Below are 16,043 nucleotides of genomic sequence, written 5' to 3' on the forward strand. Positions count from 1 at the left end.
CTGGTGCCAGCATCCCATGAAAAGGAACTCCTCTTTCCCACACCAACCCTTTAGCCATTTGTTAATTCACCTGATCTGACTGTTGATATGCCAATTTGCAAATGGCTTGGGCAATAATTCAAAGATTATTACCCTCAAGGTCCTGCTTTTTAATTTAGCTCCTAATTCCTGTTACGCCCTCAGCAGGACCTCCTCCCTGTTTCTACCCATGTCGTTTGTTCCAACATGGACCACGACAACTGGATTTACCCCCTCCCTTTCCAAATTCCTCTCCAGCCTTCATAAGATATCCCTTACCCTTAGGCAACAAACCCTTTGTGATTCTCGTTCGTGGCTGCAGAGGATGCTATCTATTCCCCCTAATTATAGAATCCCCTATAACTACCACATTTCTGTTCTGCTCTTCTCCACCCCCCCCCCCCCAATCTGGACAGCCTTCGGAGCCACGGTGCCTTGGTCTGCATTGTAGCTGTCCTCCCGGCAGGTAGTGAGTACATCATAACTATTGGGCAGGACCAGTGTCTGCAGGATCTCCTTCTCAATCTCTTCTAAGTGCTCGCTATCCGGCTCCCGAACAGTCACACCCTCCCTTTCCTGAACCTGTGCTTTCCTCTGGGGTTTGACTATTTTCTGGATAAAACTATCTAGAAATTCCTCCCTCTGCCTTATGTTTCGGAGTGTCTCCAACTCACACTCCAGTTCAATGACTCTCAGCCAAAGTGACTACAGGTAGAGACATTTTCTGCAGATGTGGGAATCCGGGACAGTCTTGCTATTCACAAACTCCCACATACTGCAGTCCTGACTCTCAGCCTGCCCGACCATCTCGATTCTTTTTTTATTTATTTGCTTATTGATAGCCTGAATTAATTTAATTAGTTAAAGTTTTTATTCAAATGATTATTTATAGTTATGTTAATTTGTTTTTCTAGTTAAGTTATTAATTTAATAAAGTAATAGTTATTGTTCCCCAGGTTTTAGCTTAAACCACTGCATAGCTTAGAGAAAAAAAAATGCTGTAATACTCACCAATCATCATAGGCAGTTCCTCGAAATGAGGATGACTTTCTTCCACGCCAAAAAGGATGAGTTCACAGGTGTTTCAATGAAGGACCAAATATTCCAGATCCTGAACTACATCCTGAAGAGTTGAAGATGCCTGTGCGTCGATTTTTTTTAACGTGAGGTGGCCGTTGCACGCCAGCCACCGCACAGGCTTGACAGAGCTAGGTCTTGGTCCAGTGACAAGGGTTATCCAAGACAACTGGAGATCAGCTCTGCTGCATGGACCTAGTATGCACACATCGCAGTGTGGGCTGGCCCGTGCTGACCCTGGGCACTTGCCTCTTCTGGCCCCGAACTCGCGTCTCTCCTGGGACCCAATCACGTCCTTCAAAAATCTCTCGCTGCTCCTTCGCCCCGATCTCGCCGCTCCTGCTGTATCTACCCATGCTCCAACCATCGACCTGGACCTTGATGACGTCCCTCTTTGCTGCCGTCACCCTCCTGCACCAGCTCGCGTTGTACCTTGCTGTGGTATGTCACCACGCTGCCCATGGCCGCCGCTTGCTGCTCCTTTTATGACCCCGACCTGCCGCTGATGGTCTCTCACAGGTCGGGGCCACCATGCTGCTCCAGGGGCCACTCGCCGACCAATCATCTACCTGCTGTCCTGTGATGTCATTCCTTAATTTTGTTGCTCTCTCTCTCCGCCGCTCCTTTCATCCCTGAAGATTCTGCAGCCGCCACTCTGTTTGAATCTCCTCAAGCCTCTGTTGTGGTGCTCCGCAACCTGCCGATTCTGCCGCCGCCCTCTGTTTAGTTCCCCTCAGGCCTCTCTTGTGGTTCTATGCGCTCCTATTTGCACCTGATAGGAACTGGGTTGAGTCTAGCCAAATTTATTTCACATATGGCTTTTACAGTCGTTAACAAGAGGAAACTTCCAGCCCATCGTTTTCAGTGCTGGATTTGTATATTGGTCTCGGAAGTACAAGGATGATGTGTCAAATCATTGCACTACCAAGTTCTCCCAACTTCTATACATTCGAAATAGAATGGATTGCAGTGCAGGTAGACTAGAACTGCAGCCCATGGAGGAAAAATTGAACATTGTTGCACCCATATTTTGGTCGTCAAATCACCATTCTGGGCGATCTTCCACAATCGATCTCACCTGGTAGTGTGCAGGCTAGCGAATTCTAGGTGTGCAGGGTGCATGCCTGAAACAGGATTTAGGCACTCTGCATATGAAAATTTGGGTCCAACGCTGGTTGTAGCACCCCGACTAAAATTGGTTAGCAAATAGGTGTAGTTTGTGCAGTGAATGCTCTGCCCAGTTGTTCAAAAATCAAAAACTGCGCTCCAGACCCTGGACTACCCAGGGGCCATGAAATGGGAGATGTACTAGTTGTAAATACAGGATGGTACAATAGTGTGTACATATGAAACAACTTCCCTCAATTGCTCTAATATGATTAAAGATGTTTTTAAAGCACTGATCAGTAATTCACTAAATCAGAGTCAGCAAACACCCATTTGAGGGAGAGAGAAGTGCGTTCTTTGCAGTGAAGTGTGGAGCATGATCAGTGGTGTTCAGTTCTAAGGTTGGTGTGTGGGGACAGGATGAGAAATATCAGGCCAGGAGTAGAAACAAACCGCAGTTATCTCCTCACAATAGATCAATTAGATTGTACAGGGAAACCTCACCAGCCACTTTTGAACAGCTACAGGGTCAGACACAAAAGCTTTATACATCCATGGGAGATGAAAGCCATCATTAAGAATACTTTGCTCTACTATGAGAGTTGCTGTTACTGCAAAAACACCTAAACACTGTGAAGTTTCATTAAAATTAAAGATCTTAGTAATGTTTAATATCTACCATATGTAATAATCAGTGAAAAATGATGCAAACTTATGCTGATGCAATGCTTATGGTAAAAACATATAATTAATGACAAGGAGAGAGGTTCTGGTTGTTGTCAGTCTATTCTTGTGAGGTAATTGATGAATATACTGTGTTAGCAGTAGCAGCAGTGTAAACCTTTTGTACTGAAATGTTTAAGGTACAGTGGGGTATATTTTTGCTTTAACCGCAAGAGCGGGTTATGTGTTATCACCACATTACGCAGGTTAGGATGCACTGCTCAAGTGATCATCGCAGTTTATATCATTCCCTATGGACCCAGCAAAAGAGAGAGCAAGCACTCGACTTTTATCCAGAACAGGAATCCTCCAGGTCCAGGGTTAGATGGAAAGTATGTGGCATTAAAGGCTCTGTTTGATCACCCCCTCAATGAATGTACAGCATTACCACACACTACCACTCTTGATCTCAAGCACTGGGAGAAGGCATAGTGGTATTGTGGTGACAGAGTATTGTTGCAGGTCATGAGGCCATGGTAGTGTCATGTATCTTACATTATTATATATAACTGTATCCAAACATGCTATACATGACTGTAATAAGATATGACCTGTGACCACCAGCATACCTTACCACCAGGGGTGCACTTGCAAGAGACAGGTATATAAGGACAAGTCTCAGGCAAGTGCAGCATTCCAGAGCTGTGAAATAAAGGTGCAGGTCCAGAGTGACCTTGACTGCACTACATGCCTTGTATGAATCTGTACTGAGGGGGCAGGACTTTACAGTGGCGATGAGTTACGGGATTACAGAATCCACAGAATGGCGAACAATGGATCAGATGAAAAGAACAATGCTGGAGACAATTGGGAGGACTTTATAGAAAGGCTCCAGCAAAGCTTTGTAACCAAAGACTGGTTCGGAGACGGCAAAGCAGACAAGAGAAGAGCCCATCTCTTGACCAGCTGTGGCTCGAAAACATAGGCTTTAATGAAAGATCTGCTGGCACCTGAGAAACTAGCGAGCAAGTCGTTGGAAGAATTGAGCATACTGGTAAGAGACCACCTGAAGCCAGCGAGCAGCCTACACATGGCCAGACACAGGTTCTACAACTACAGACACTGTGTGGGCCACAGCATACCCGACTTTGTGGTGGAACTTCGGAGATTGGCTAGTTTATGTGAGTTCTCCGATGAACTGAGGAGAGAAACATAGAAACATAGAAACATAGAAAATAGGTGCAGGAGTAGGCCATTCAGCCCTTCTAGCCTGCACCGCCATTCAATGAGTTCATGGCTGAACATGAAACTTCAGTACCCCCTTCCTGCTTTCTCGCCATAACCCTTGATCCCCCGAGTAGTAAGGACTTCATCTAACTCCCTTTTGAATATATTTAGTGAATTGGCCTCAACTACTTTCTGTGGTAGAGAATTCCACAGGTTCACCACTCTCTGGGTGAAGAAGTTTCTCCTCATCTCGGTCCTAAATGGCTTACCCCTTATCCTCAGACTGTGACCCCTGGTTCTGGCTGAGAGACTTTTTCATTGAAGGAATAGGCCACGCAGGCATATTCTGAAAGCTCATAGAGACCAAGAACCTGACCTTAGAGGCAGCAGCACTGGTTACACAGACATTCTTGGTAGGGGAAGAAGAAACGAGGTTGATTTACAATGCAGGTACGACAACTAACGAAATATCGGAACAAGGAGTTCACAGCATGAAACAAGCTGCTATCCCCACACACAGACAAAAGCGGGAGAGCAGGCCCTCGACAGCAGGCAGTGGCGCCAGAAGCCATCAAGGGCCACAGGAACGGCCGTTCACACCTCATCAACCCACAATGCGAGCAATCAACTACAAACTGAGAGAAGCTCAAGAGAGATCAGCCAGACACAGCTCATTCTTTGGAAACAATGGAAGCGGTCTGTGCTGGAGGTGTGGGGGTGGGCACTCGTCAAGGGGATGTCTATTTCAGCAGGCTGTTTGCAGGAACTGTGAATTTACAGGGCATTTGGCCCGCATGTGCAAAAAAACTGCAGCTCGGCTGGTATACATAAGAACATAAGAATTAGGAACAGGAGTAGGCCATCTAGCCCCTCGAGCCTGCTCCGCCACTCAACAAGATCATGGCTGATCTGGCCGTGGACTCAGCTCCACTTAACCGCCCGCTCCCCATAACCCTTAATTCCCTTATTGGTTAAAAATCTATCTATCTGTGATTTGAATACATTGAATGAGCTAGCCTCAACTGCTTCCCTGGGCAGAGAATTCCACAGATTCACAACCCTCTGGGAGAAGAAATTCCTTCTCAACTCAGTTTTAAATTGTCTGCCCCGTATTTTGAGGCTGTGCCCCTTAGTTCTAGTCTCCCCGACCAGTGGAAACAACCTCTCTGCCTCTATCTTGTCTATCCCTTTCATTATTTTAAATGTTTCTATAAGATCACCCCTCATCCTTCTGAACTCCAATGAGTAAAGACCCAGTCCACTCAATCTATCATCATAAGGTAACCCCCTCATCTCCGGAATCAGTCTAGTGAATTGTCTCTGTACCCCCTCCAAAGCAAGTATATCCTTCCTTAAGTAAGGTGACCAAAACTGCACGCAGTACTCCAGGTGTGGCCTCACCAATACCCTGTACAGTTGCAGCAGGACCTCCCTGCATTTGTACTCCATCCCTCTCGCAATGAAGGCCAACATTCCATTCGCCTTCCTGATTACCTGCTGCACCTGCAAACTAACTTTTTGGGATTCATGCACAAGGACCCCAGGTCCCTCTGCACCACAGCATGTTGTAATTTCACCCCATTCAAATAATATTCCCTTTTACTGTTTTTTATTCCAAGGTGGATGACCTCACATTTTCCGACATTGTATTCCATCTGCCAAACCTTAGCCCATTCGCTTAACCTTTCTAAATCTCTTTGCAGCCTCTCTCTGTCCTCTCCACAACCCGCTTTCCCACTAATCTTTGTGTCATCTGCAAATTTTGTTACACTACACTCTGTCCCCTCTTCCAGGTCATCTATATATATTGTAAACAGTTGTGGTCCCAGCACCAATCCCTGTGGCACACCACTAACCACCGATTTCCAACCCGAAAAGGACCCATTTATCCCGACTCTGCTTTCTGTTAGCCAGCCAATTCTCTATCCATGCTAATACATTTCCTCTGACTCCGCGTACTTTTATCTTCTGCAGTAACCTTTTGTGTGGCACCTTATCGAATGCCTTTTGGAAATCTAAATACACCACATCCATCGGTACACCTCTATCCTCGTTATATCCTCAAAGAATTCCAGTAAATTAGTTAAACATGATTTCCCCTTCATGAATCCATGTTGTGTCTACTTGATTGCACTATTCCTATCTAGATGTCCCGCTATTTCTTTCTTAATGATAGCTTCAAGCATTTTCACCACTACAGATGTTGAACTAACAGGCCTATAGTTACCTGCCTTTTATCTGCCCCCTTTTTTAAACAGAGGCGTTACATTAGCTGCTTTCCAATCCGATGGTACCTCCCCAGAGCCCAGAGAATTTTGGTAGATTATAATGAATGCATCTGCTATAACTTCTGCCATCTCTTTTAATACCCTGGGGATGCATTTCATCAGGACCAGGGGACTTGTCTACTTTGAGATCCATTAGCCTGTCCAGCACTACCCGCCTAGTGATAGTGATTGCCTCAAGGTCTTCCCTTCCCACATTCCCGTAACCAGCAATTTTTGGCATGGTTTTTGTGTCTTCCACTGTGAAGAACGAAGCAAAATAATTGTTTAAGGTCTCAGCCATTTCCACATTTCCCATTATTAAATCCCCCTTTTCATCTTCTAAGGGACCAACATTTACTTTAGTCACTCTTTTCCATTTTATATATTGGTAAAAGCTTTTACTATCTGATTTTATGTTTTGCGCAAGTTTACTTTCGTAATCTATCTTTCCTTTCTTTATTGCTTTCTTAGTCATTCTTTGCTGTCGTTTAAAATTTTCCCAATCTTCTAGTTTCCCACTAACCTTGACCACCTTATACATATTGTTTTTTAATTTGATACTCTCCTTTATTTCCTTGGTTATCCATGGCTGGTTATCCCTTCTCTTACCGCTCTTCTTTTTCACTGGAATATATTTTTGTTGAGCACTATGAAAGAGCTCCTTAAAAGTCCTCCACTGTTCTTCAATTGTGCCACCGTTTAGTCTGTGTTACCAGTCTACTTCAGCCAATTCTGCCCTCATCCCACTGTAGTCCCCTTTGTTTAAGCATAGTACACTCGTTTGAGACACTACTTCCTCACCCTCAATTTGCATTACAAATTCAACCATACTGTGATCACTCATTCCGAGAGGATCTTTTACTCGGAGATCGTTTATTATTCTCCTCTCATTACACACGACCAGATCTAAGATAGCTTGCTCCCTTGTAGGTTCTGTAACATACTGTTCTAAGAAACAATCCCTTATGCATTCTGAATTCCTGCTCAAGGCTACCCCGTGCGATTTGATTTGACCAATCGATGTGTAGGTTAAAATCCCCCATGATTACTGCCATTCCTTTTTCACATGCCTCCATTATTCCCTTGATTATTGTCCGCCCCACCGTGAAGTTATTATTTGGGGGCCTATAAACTACACCCACCAGTGACTTTTTCCCCTTACTATCTCTAATCTCCACCCACAATGATTCAACATTTTGTTCATTAGAGCCAATATCGTCTCTCACAACTGCCCTGATGATATCCTTTATTAACAGAGCTCCCCCACCTCCTTTCCCTTCTTGTCTATCTTTCCGAATTGTCAGATACCCCTGTATGTTCAATTCCCAGTCTTGGCCGCCCTGCAACCATGTTTCCGTAAAGGCCACCAAATCATACCCATTTTGTAATGACTTGTGCCGTCAATTCATTTACTTTGTTTTGAATGCTGCGTGTGTTTAGGTAAAGTGTTTTAATACTAGTTTTTAAACCATGATTTTTAGTTTTAACCCCTCCTGCAGCCTCTTTATATTCATACATATTGTCCCTTCCTATCACCTTGTGGTTTACACTTACCCCAGTGCTACTCTGCTCTGTTGCTTCCTGCCTTTTGCATCCTTTCTTGGGGTTCTGTTCATCTGAGCTCTCACCCATCTAACTAGCTCAGAGCCCTCTCCTGGGTTCCCATCCCCCTGCCAAGCTAGTTTAAAGCGGACTAGAAGACGGTGGGGACAGTACCCGGGCCACCGATGTACAGCGGGTCAACACGATCAATGGCCGCTGCTCCTACAACAGGACGCCTCCTATAATGATGAGGGTCCTACTCAACGGGATACCTGTCAACATGGAGCTGGATTCGGGAGCGAGTCAATCTCTCATGGGCGCTCAACAATTTGAACAACTGTGGCCGCATAAAAGAGACAGACCAAAACTCACAAGGGTCGACACCACACTAAGGACCTATACCAAAGAAATCGTACCAGTCCTCGGCAGGGCCATGCTCTCTGTCACACACAAAGGGACAGTGAACCGACTTCCTCTGTGGATTGTCCCCGGAGACCCCCCAGCACTGCTGGGGAGAAGCTGGCTGGCAAAACTAAACTGGAAATGGGATGATGTCTATGCCATGTCGTTAGAGGAACGGACCTCCTGCTCAACAGTTATAAAGCGATTTGAACATCTCTTTCAACCAGGTGTGGGCACTTTCAAAGGGGCCAAAGTCAAAATCTACATAACACAGGATGCTAGACCGGTCCATCACAAGGCCAGAGCTGTACCCCAAGGTATTCAACATTCAGGAATGATAGAATAAAAGGAAAAGGAGGTGGGGTAGCATTGCTGGTTAAAGAGGAGATTAATGCAATAGTTAGGAAGGACATTAGCTTGGATGATGTGGAATCTATATGAGTAGAGCTGCGGAACACCAAAGGGCAAAAATCGTTAGTGGGAGTTGTGTACAGACCTCCAAACAGTAGTAGTGATGTTGGGGAGGGCGTCAAACAGGAAATTAGGGGTGTATGCAATAAAGGTGCAGCAGTTATCATGGGTGACTTTAATATGCATATAGATTGGGCTAACCAAACTGGAAGCAATATGGTGGAGGAGGATTTCCTGGAGTGCACAAGGGATGGTTTTCTAGACCAATATGTCGAGGAACCAACTAGGGGGGAGGCCATTTTAGACTGGGTGTTGTGTAATGACAGAGGATTAATTAGCAATCTCGTGCGAGGCCCCTTGGGGAAGAGTGGCCATAATATGGTGGAATTCTACATTAGGATGGAGAATGAAACAGTTAATTCAGAGACCATGGTCCAGAACTTAAAGAAGGGTAACTTTGAAGGTATGAGGCCTGAATTGGCAAGGATAGATTGGCGAATGACACTTAATGGGTTGTCTGTGGATGGGCAATGGCAGACATTTAGAGACCGCATGGATGAACTACAACAATTGTACATCCCTGTCTGGCATGAAAATAAAAAAGGGAAGGTGGCTCAACCGTAGCTATCAAGGGAAATCAGGGATAGTATTAAAGCCAAGGAAGTGGCATACAAATTGGCCAGAAATAGCAGCGAACCCGGGGACTGGGAGAAATTTAGAACTCAGCAGAGGAGGACAAAGGGTTTGATTAGGGCAGGGAAAATACAGTACGAGAGAAAGCTTGCAGGGAACATTAAGACGGACTGCAAAAGCTTCTATAGATAGGTAAAGAGAAATAGGTTAGTAAAGACAAACGTAGGTCCCCTGCAGTCAGAATCAGGGGAAGTCATAACGGGGATCAAAGAAATAACAGATCAATTGAACAAGTACTTTGGTTCGGTATTCACTAAGGAGGACACAAACAACGTTCCAGATATCAAAGGGGTCAGAGGGTCTAGTAAGAAGGAGGAACTGAGGGAAATCCTTATTAGTCGGGAAATTGTGTTGGGAAAATTGATGGGATTGAAGGCCGATAAATCCCCAGGGCCTGATGGACTGCATCCCAGAGTACTTAAGGAGGTGGCCTTGGAAATAGCGGATGCATTGACAGTCATTTTCCAACATTCCATTGACTCTGGATCAGTTCCTATAGAGTGGAGGGTAGCCAATGTAACCCCACTTTTTAAAAAAGGAGGGAGAGAGAAAACAGGGAATTATAGACCGGTCAGCCTGACATCGGTAGTGGGTAAAATGATGGAATCAATTATTAAGAATGTCATAGCAGCGCATTTGGAAAGAGGTGACATGATAGGTTCAAGTCAGCATGGATTTGTGAAAGGGAAATCATGCTTGACAAATCTTCTGGAATTTTTTGAGGATGTTTCCAGTAGAGTGGACAAGGGAGAACCAGTTGATGTGGTGTATTTGGACTTTCAGAAGGCTTTCGACAAGGTCCCACACAAGAGATTAAGGTGCAAAGTTAAAGCACATGTGATTGGGGGTAGTGTACTGACGTGGATTGAGAACTAGTTGGCAGACAGGAAGCAAAGAGTAGGAGTAAATGGGTACTTTTCAGAATGGCAGGCAGTGACTCGTGGGGTACCGCAAGGTTCTGTGCTGGGGCCCCAGCTGTTTACATTGTACATTAATGATTTAGACGAGGGGATTAAATGTAGTATCTCCAAATTTGCGGATGACACTAAGTTGGGTGGCAGTGTGAACTGCGAGGAGGATGCTATGAGGCTGCAGAGTGACTTGGATAGGTTAGGTGAGTGGGCAAATGCATGGCAGATGAAGTATAATGTGCATAAATGTGAGGTTATTCACTTTGGTGGTAAAAACAGAGAGACGGACTATTATCTGAATGGTGACAGATTAGGAAAAGGGGAGGTGCAACGAGACCTGGGTGTCATGGTACATCAGTCATTGAAGATTGGCATGCAGGTACAACAGGCGGTTAAGAAAGCAAATGGCATGTTGGCCTTCATAGCGAGGGGATTTGAGTACAGGGGCAGGGGAGGTGTTACTACAGTTGTACAGGGCCTTGGTGAGGCCACACCTGGAGTATTGTGTACAGTTTTGGTCTCCTAACTTAAGGAAGGACATTCTTGCGATTGAGGGAGTGCAGCGAAGGTTCACCAGACTGATTCCTGGAATGGCGGGACTGACATATCAAGAAAGACTGGATCAACTGGGCTTGTATTCACTGGAGTTCAGAAGATTGAGAGGAGATCTCATAGAAACATTTAAAATTCTGACGGGTTTAGACAGGTTAGATGCAGGAAGAATGTTCCCAATGTTGGGAAAGTCCAGAACCAGGGATCACAGTCTAAGGATAAGGGGTAAGCCATTTAGGACCGAGATGAGGAGAAACTTCTTCACCCAGAGAGTGGTGAACCTGTGGAATTCTCTACCACAGAAAGTTGTTGAGGCCAATTCACAAAATATATTCAAAAAGGAGTTAGATGGAGTCCTTACTTCTAGGGGTATCACTGGGTATGGCGAGAAAGCAGGAATGGTGTACTAAAGTTGCATGTTCAACCATGAACTCATTGAATGGCGGTGCAGGCTCGAAGGGCCGAATGGCATACTCCTGAACCTATTTTCTATATGATGAGGGAAAAGATTAAACACGAACTGGACAGGCTTTTGCGGGAAGGCATTATATCACCTGTGGAATTTAGCGACTGGGCAAGACCCATCGTCCCAGTCATGAAGCCTGATGGATCCGTACGAATCTGTGGGGACTACAAATCTACCATAAACAGAGTCTCTCGACAGGACCAGTACCCGCTGCCCAGAGCGAAGGACTTATTTGCCACATTGGTTGGAGGTAAACTTTTCTCAAAACTAGACCTCACATCTGCGTATATGACGCAAGAATTGACCGAGGAATCCAAGCTACTCACCACCATCAACACACATCGAGGCCTTTTCATGTACAATCGATGCCCATTCGGCATCAGGTCGGCAGCTGCCATATTGCAGCGCAACATGGAGAGTCTGCTCAAGTCCATCCCGGGGACGGTTGTATTTCAAGACTACATACTTATCACGGGCAGGGACACCGACTCCCATCTCCGTAATTTGGAGGAAGTAATAAAGCAGTTGGATCTGGTAGGCCTACGAGTTAAGAAATCCAAGTGCCTGTTCCTCGCACCCGAGGTTGAATTTTTGGGCAGAAGGATTGCCGCTGATGGAATCCGCCCAACAGAGTCCAAAACAGAAGCAATTCGCCTGGCACTCAGGCCCCGGAATGTCTCAGAACTGCGCGCCTTTCTCGGGCTACTCAATTACTTTGGGAACTTTATGCAGAACTTAAGCACGTTGCTGGAGCCTCTCCATGTGCTAAATGTGGTGCGATTGGTTTTGGGGGGACGCCCAGGAACGCGCCTTCAATAAGGCACGCAACCTTCCGTGTTCCAACAGTGTTTTGACTTTGTTTGATCCAGGTAAAAAGCTAGTTCTCACATGCGATGTGTTAGCGTATGGGGTCGGGTGTGTTTTACAACATGTCAATAGTGCGGGCAAATTACAACCCATACCTTATGCCTCCAGGTCACTTTCGCGGGCAGAGCGCGGGTACGGAATGGTAGAGAAGGAGGCGCTTGCATGCGTGTACGGTGTCAAAAAGATGCACCAATACTTTTTCGGGGCCAAGTTCGCGTTAGAAACCGACCACAAGCCCCTCACGTCCCTTCTATCCGAGAGCAAGGCAATAAATGCCAACACCTTGGCGCGAATTCAACGGTGGGCACTCATGCTGGCGTCCTACGACTATACCATAAGGCACAGACAACTGTGCCGACGTGCTCAGCAGGCTACCCCTGGTGACCACGGAAGGGTCTGACGAACAGGACTGTGAGATAATCATGGCAATCAATGCCTTTGAGTCCACAGGTTCGCCCATGACGGCTCGCCAAATCAGAGCCTGGACGGCCAGCGACCCCACGTTATCCTTAGTAAAAAGATGTGTCCTAACCGGTGACTGGGCATAGGCTCGCGATGCCTGCCCCGTGGAATTCAAGCCTTTTCACAGGCGCATGCATGAGCTATCACTACAAGCGGACTGCCTGATGTGGGGCAGCCGAGTAGTCATGCCTCTGCGAGGCAGAGAGGCATTTGTCCGGGAGCTCCACCGCGAGCACCCGGTGATCGTTCTCATGAAGGCCATAGCCAGATGGTATTGACGTGGACTTGGAGCTCTGCTTCCGACAGTGCACCATTTGTGCCCAACTCAGCAATGCCCCCAGGGAGGCTCCCCTGAGCCCCTGGCCCTGGCCTACCAAACCGTGGTCGCGGGTGCACGTAGACTATACGGGCCCATTCATGGGCAAAATGTTCCTCGTAGTTGTAGATGCATTTTCAAAGTGGATCGAATGCACCATTTTAAACTCAAGCACAACCTCTACCACTGTGGAGAGCCTCGCAACCATGTTTGCAACGCACGGAATCCCTGACAGATTGGTCAGTGACAATGATCCGTGCTTCACCAGCGCAGAATTCCAAGATTTTATAATTGACCACGGCATAAATCACGTCAAGACGGCACTGTTCAAGCCAGCCTCCAACGGCCAGGCGGAGAGAGCAGTGCAAATCATTAAACAAGGCATGCTTAAAATCCAAGATCCCGCGCTGCAGGGTCGCCTGTCGCGACTGCTGCTGGCATACAGATCTCGTCCGCACTCATTAACTGGGATTTCCCCCTGCGCAACTGTTGATGAAAAGGACTTTAAAAACAAGGCTCTCATTAATCCACCCAGACATGCACGAAATCGTTGAAGCAAAGCGCCATAAGCTGACTGAGTACCATGACAGAAATTCGAGGGGGAGATGGAATGAGATGGGGGACAAAGTGTTGGTCCTAAACTATGGCAGGGGTCCCAAATGGCTTGTAGGGACAGTAACGGGCAAGGAAGGAAACAGGCTACTGGTAGTACAAATGGACAATGGCCAAACCTGCCAGAGGCATATAAACCAAGTCAAAAGCAGATTTACCAACAACACTGCGGAACCAGAGGCAGACTACAATGTGGAACTCGCACCGCACCTGGTGGACAGACAGAGGGAACAACCTGAGGAAAGGGCAATCCCAACAGACATCCCAGGCGAGTCAACAACAATCACACCAATCGAAACAGACAGCCCAGGCGAGATACCAGCAACCACACCCAAAGAAAAACAGACACCAAGGCAAACAACTGAACCACAACTCAAGACGCTTCACGCGAGAGCGTAGACCACCTGAGAGACTGAACCTATAAAGACAATAAGACCTTGGGGGAGGTTTAAAATATTATATATAACTGTATCCTAACATGCTATACATGACTGTAATAAGATATGACCTGTAACCACCAGCATACCTTACCACCAGGGGTGCACTTGCAAGAGACAGGTATATAAGGACAGGTCTCAGGCAAGTGCAGCATTCCAGAGCTGTGAAATAAAGGTGCAGGTCCCGAGTGACCTTGACTGCACTACATGCCTCGTGTGAATCTGTACTGAGGGGACAGGACTTTACAGGTAGGCACGCAGGTGAGTCATGTTACTAATTTGTCTCGGGATGTATTTGGGTACATGGGTCTTCACTTACCTTGGCCATCCTCATAAGGTCATAAAATCTTTCTTGGCACTGTGTGGTCATGTGTTGGGTGGTGGAAGTGGCAGTGACTGCCTGAGCCATCTCCTTTTATAACATATGCACTATCCTTATCTCTGGCTTCCTGATCTTTGTCCCAAGGAGACATTTCATTCTTGCTCTTATTTAATCTGAAAATCCGGGCTCATACCATAGCTGAACCCCCCGAGGCTACTCCTACTGACATTGTTGAGTATTCCTGCTGCTGCCTCTGTGATAATGATTTACTCAAGTCGCCTGCCACTATAAGCAGTTGCAACATTTTATACACTACAGACTGGGGAGGTCTGTGGCGGTCAGCCTGTCAGGAGTGAGGAGACTGCACCAAACACACCTTGTATAGAAAATTAGCCCCACCCTATGAAAATGGGACAGAGTTATTCTGGGGTCGCGTATATAGGTCAAAGATCCGCCCCTCTGCACATATGGTGCCACAAGGCCTCCTTGTCTGTATTGCCCAGTACTAAACTATGTGTTTACACTGCGTCCACTGCAGACAGGCGGAGGGATCCATGAATACACGATTAGGATCCCGACACAATTTTAACAAAAATTTTTAACTAAAATCTGACGATAAGTGAATCCGTAGCCAGAGGAAGCCCCAAAAAAAAGGATTTTTAAATCCTTTTTGTTTCCTTGTGGACCAGGAGGAATGGGAGTGAGGGAAAAAGAGCTTGAATATTCTCACTACTGTTACTGGACCACACACGCCCACAGCACAAAATTCCATTTCCCCAATTTGCACTCCCTCAACCCAGCAGGAATGGGGCAGTAGCGTTCGGAAAATGCAGCAATACACTTACTGCACCGTTCCCACTTCGTTCCTGCCTGTGGCCATTTTGGTTGGTGTCTCTGCGTGAGCAGCCCAACGGTCCTCCTGTTCAAGGCAGGAGCTTATTTGTAATTTGCTAACTGAGGTCCCATGACGCACAAAGGACCACGACGCAATTCTGAGGCATCCACGAGTGGAGCGTGCAACTGTGCTTGCTCTGTGACATCGAGCCGTTTTCAGGACATCACCAGGTAATATTTACTGGAATTATTTTTCCCTTGAAAAATTCCTAATTTCAAGAGAATATTCAAAGCCTAAACATTCTAAACCCCCACTCGAGACAAGAGATTTATTAGAACTTGGGTTGCCTCAAACTGCAGAGCAAACAAACCACAAAGGAACAATGCATCATTAAATGTATTGGCGTACAATTTCTGCAGACCCTTCGCCCTATATCCTACCATAACATAAGAACATAAGAAATAGGAGCAGGAGTAGGTCGTTCAGCCCCTCAAGCCTACTCTGCCATTCAATAAGATCATGGCTGATCTTCTACCTCAACCCCACTTTCCTGCACTATCCTCATGTCACTCGATTCGCTTAATATCCAAAAAATATTGTGAGAGATTGGCAGGAACCCTTGTGAAATGGTGTTAGTGGCTGATTACGTCAGTTCTCCAAGGTTTCCGCTGAAGTTACGGCGGGAGTTTGAGAGAATCCCTCAGGAAATTCTACCCTATCATTTTTTAACCTTTTATCTATTTAAATTTACCTAATTCTTTAACAGGGTAATGTTTATGGAAGCATACAGAATTTGACTTAGTTGTTATTAGACCAGTCCACTCATCAGATTTAAATCATGTCCCACGGGTTTTCA

The 16,043-nt window shown here is 46.1% G+C and overlaps 1 protein-coding gene and 1 long non-coding RNA gene across 15 annotated transcripts in view; one reads left to right on the forward strand and one right to left on the reverse strand.

The window, feature by feature from the left end:
* The window catches only part of LOC139281078 (uncharacterized), an 80,366-nt gene extending 65,112 nt beyond the window's left edge, over nucleotides 1-15,254 (reverse strand). The window contains exon 1 of the long non-coding RNA XR_011596817.1: nucleotides 15,198-15,254. This is a non-coding gene — a long non-coding RNA (uncharacterized lncRNA). The remainder of the gene's footprint in view (nucleotides 1-15,197) is intronic.
* The window catches only part of rhbdl1 (rhomboid, veinlet-like 1 (Drosophila)), a 452,859-nt gene that overhangs the window by 185,383 nt on the left and 251,433 nt on the right, over nucleotides 1-16,043 (forward strand). Inside the window, exon 1 of one of the 14 annotated variants that reach the window (XM_070901002.1) lies at nucleotides 15,337-15,417. The exons of 12 other annotated variants lie outside the window; for them this stretch is intronic. The gene's annotated coding sequence lies outside the window, so the exon portion shown is untranslated. Of the gene's footprint in view, nucleotides 1-15,336; nucleotides 15,418-16,043 lie in introns of those variants that run through there. One more of the 14 variants, XM_070900998.1, reaches the window with a different exon arrangement.

This window comes from Pristiophorus japonicus, chromosome 15 (genome assembly GCF_044704955.1).
Source record: "Pristiophorus japonicus isolate sPriJap1 chromosome 15, sPriJap1.hap1, whole genome shotgun sequence".
Taxonomy (NCBI): Eukaryota; Metazoa; Chordata; class Chondrichthyes; family Pristiophoridae; genus Pristiophorus; species Pristiophorus japonicus.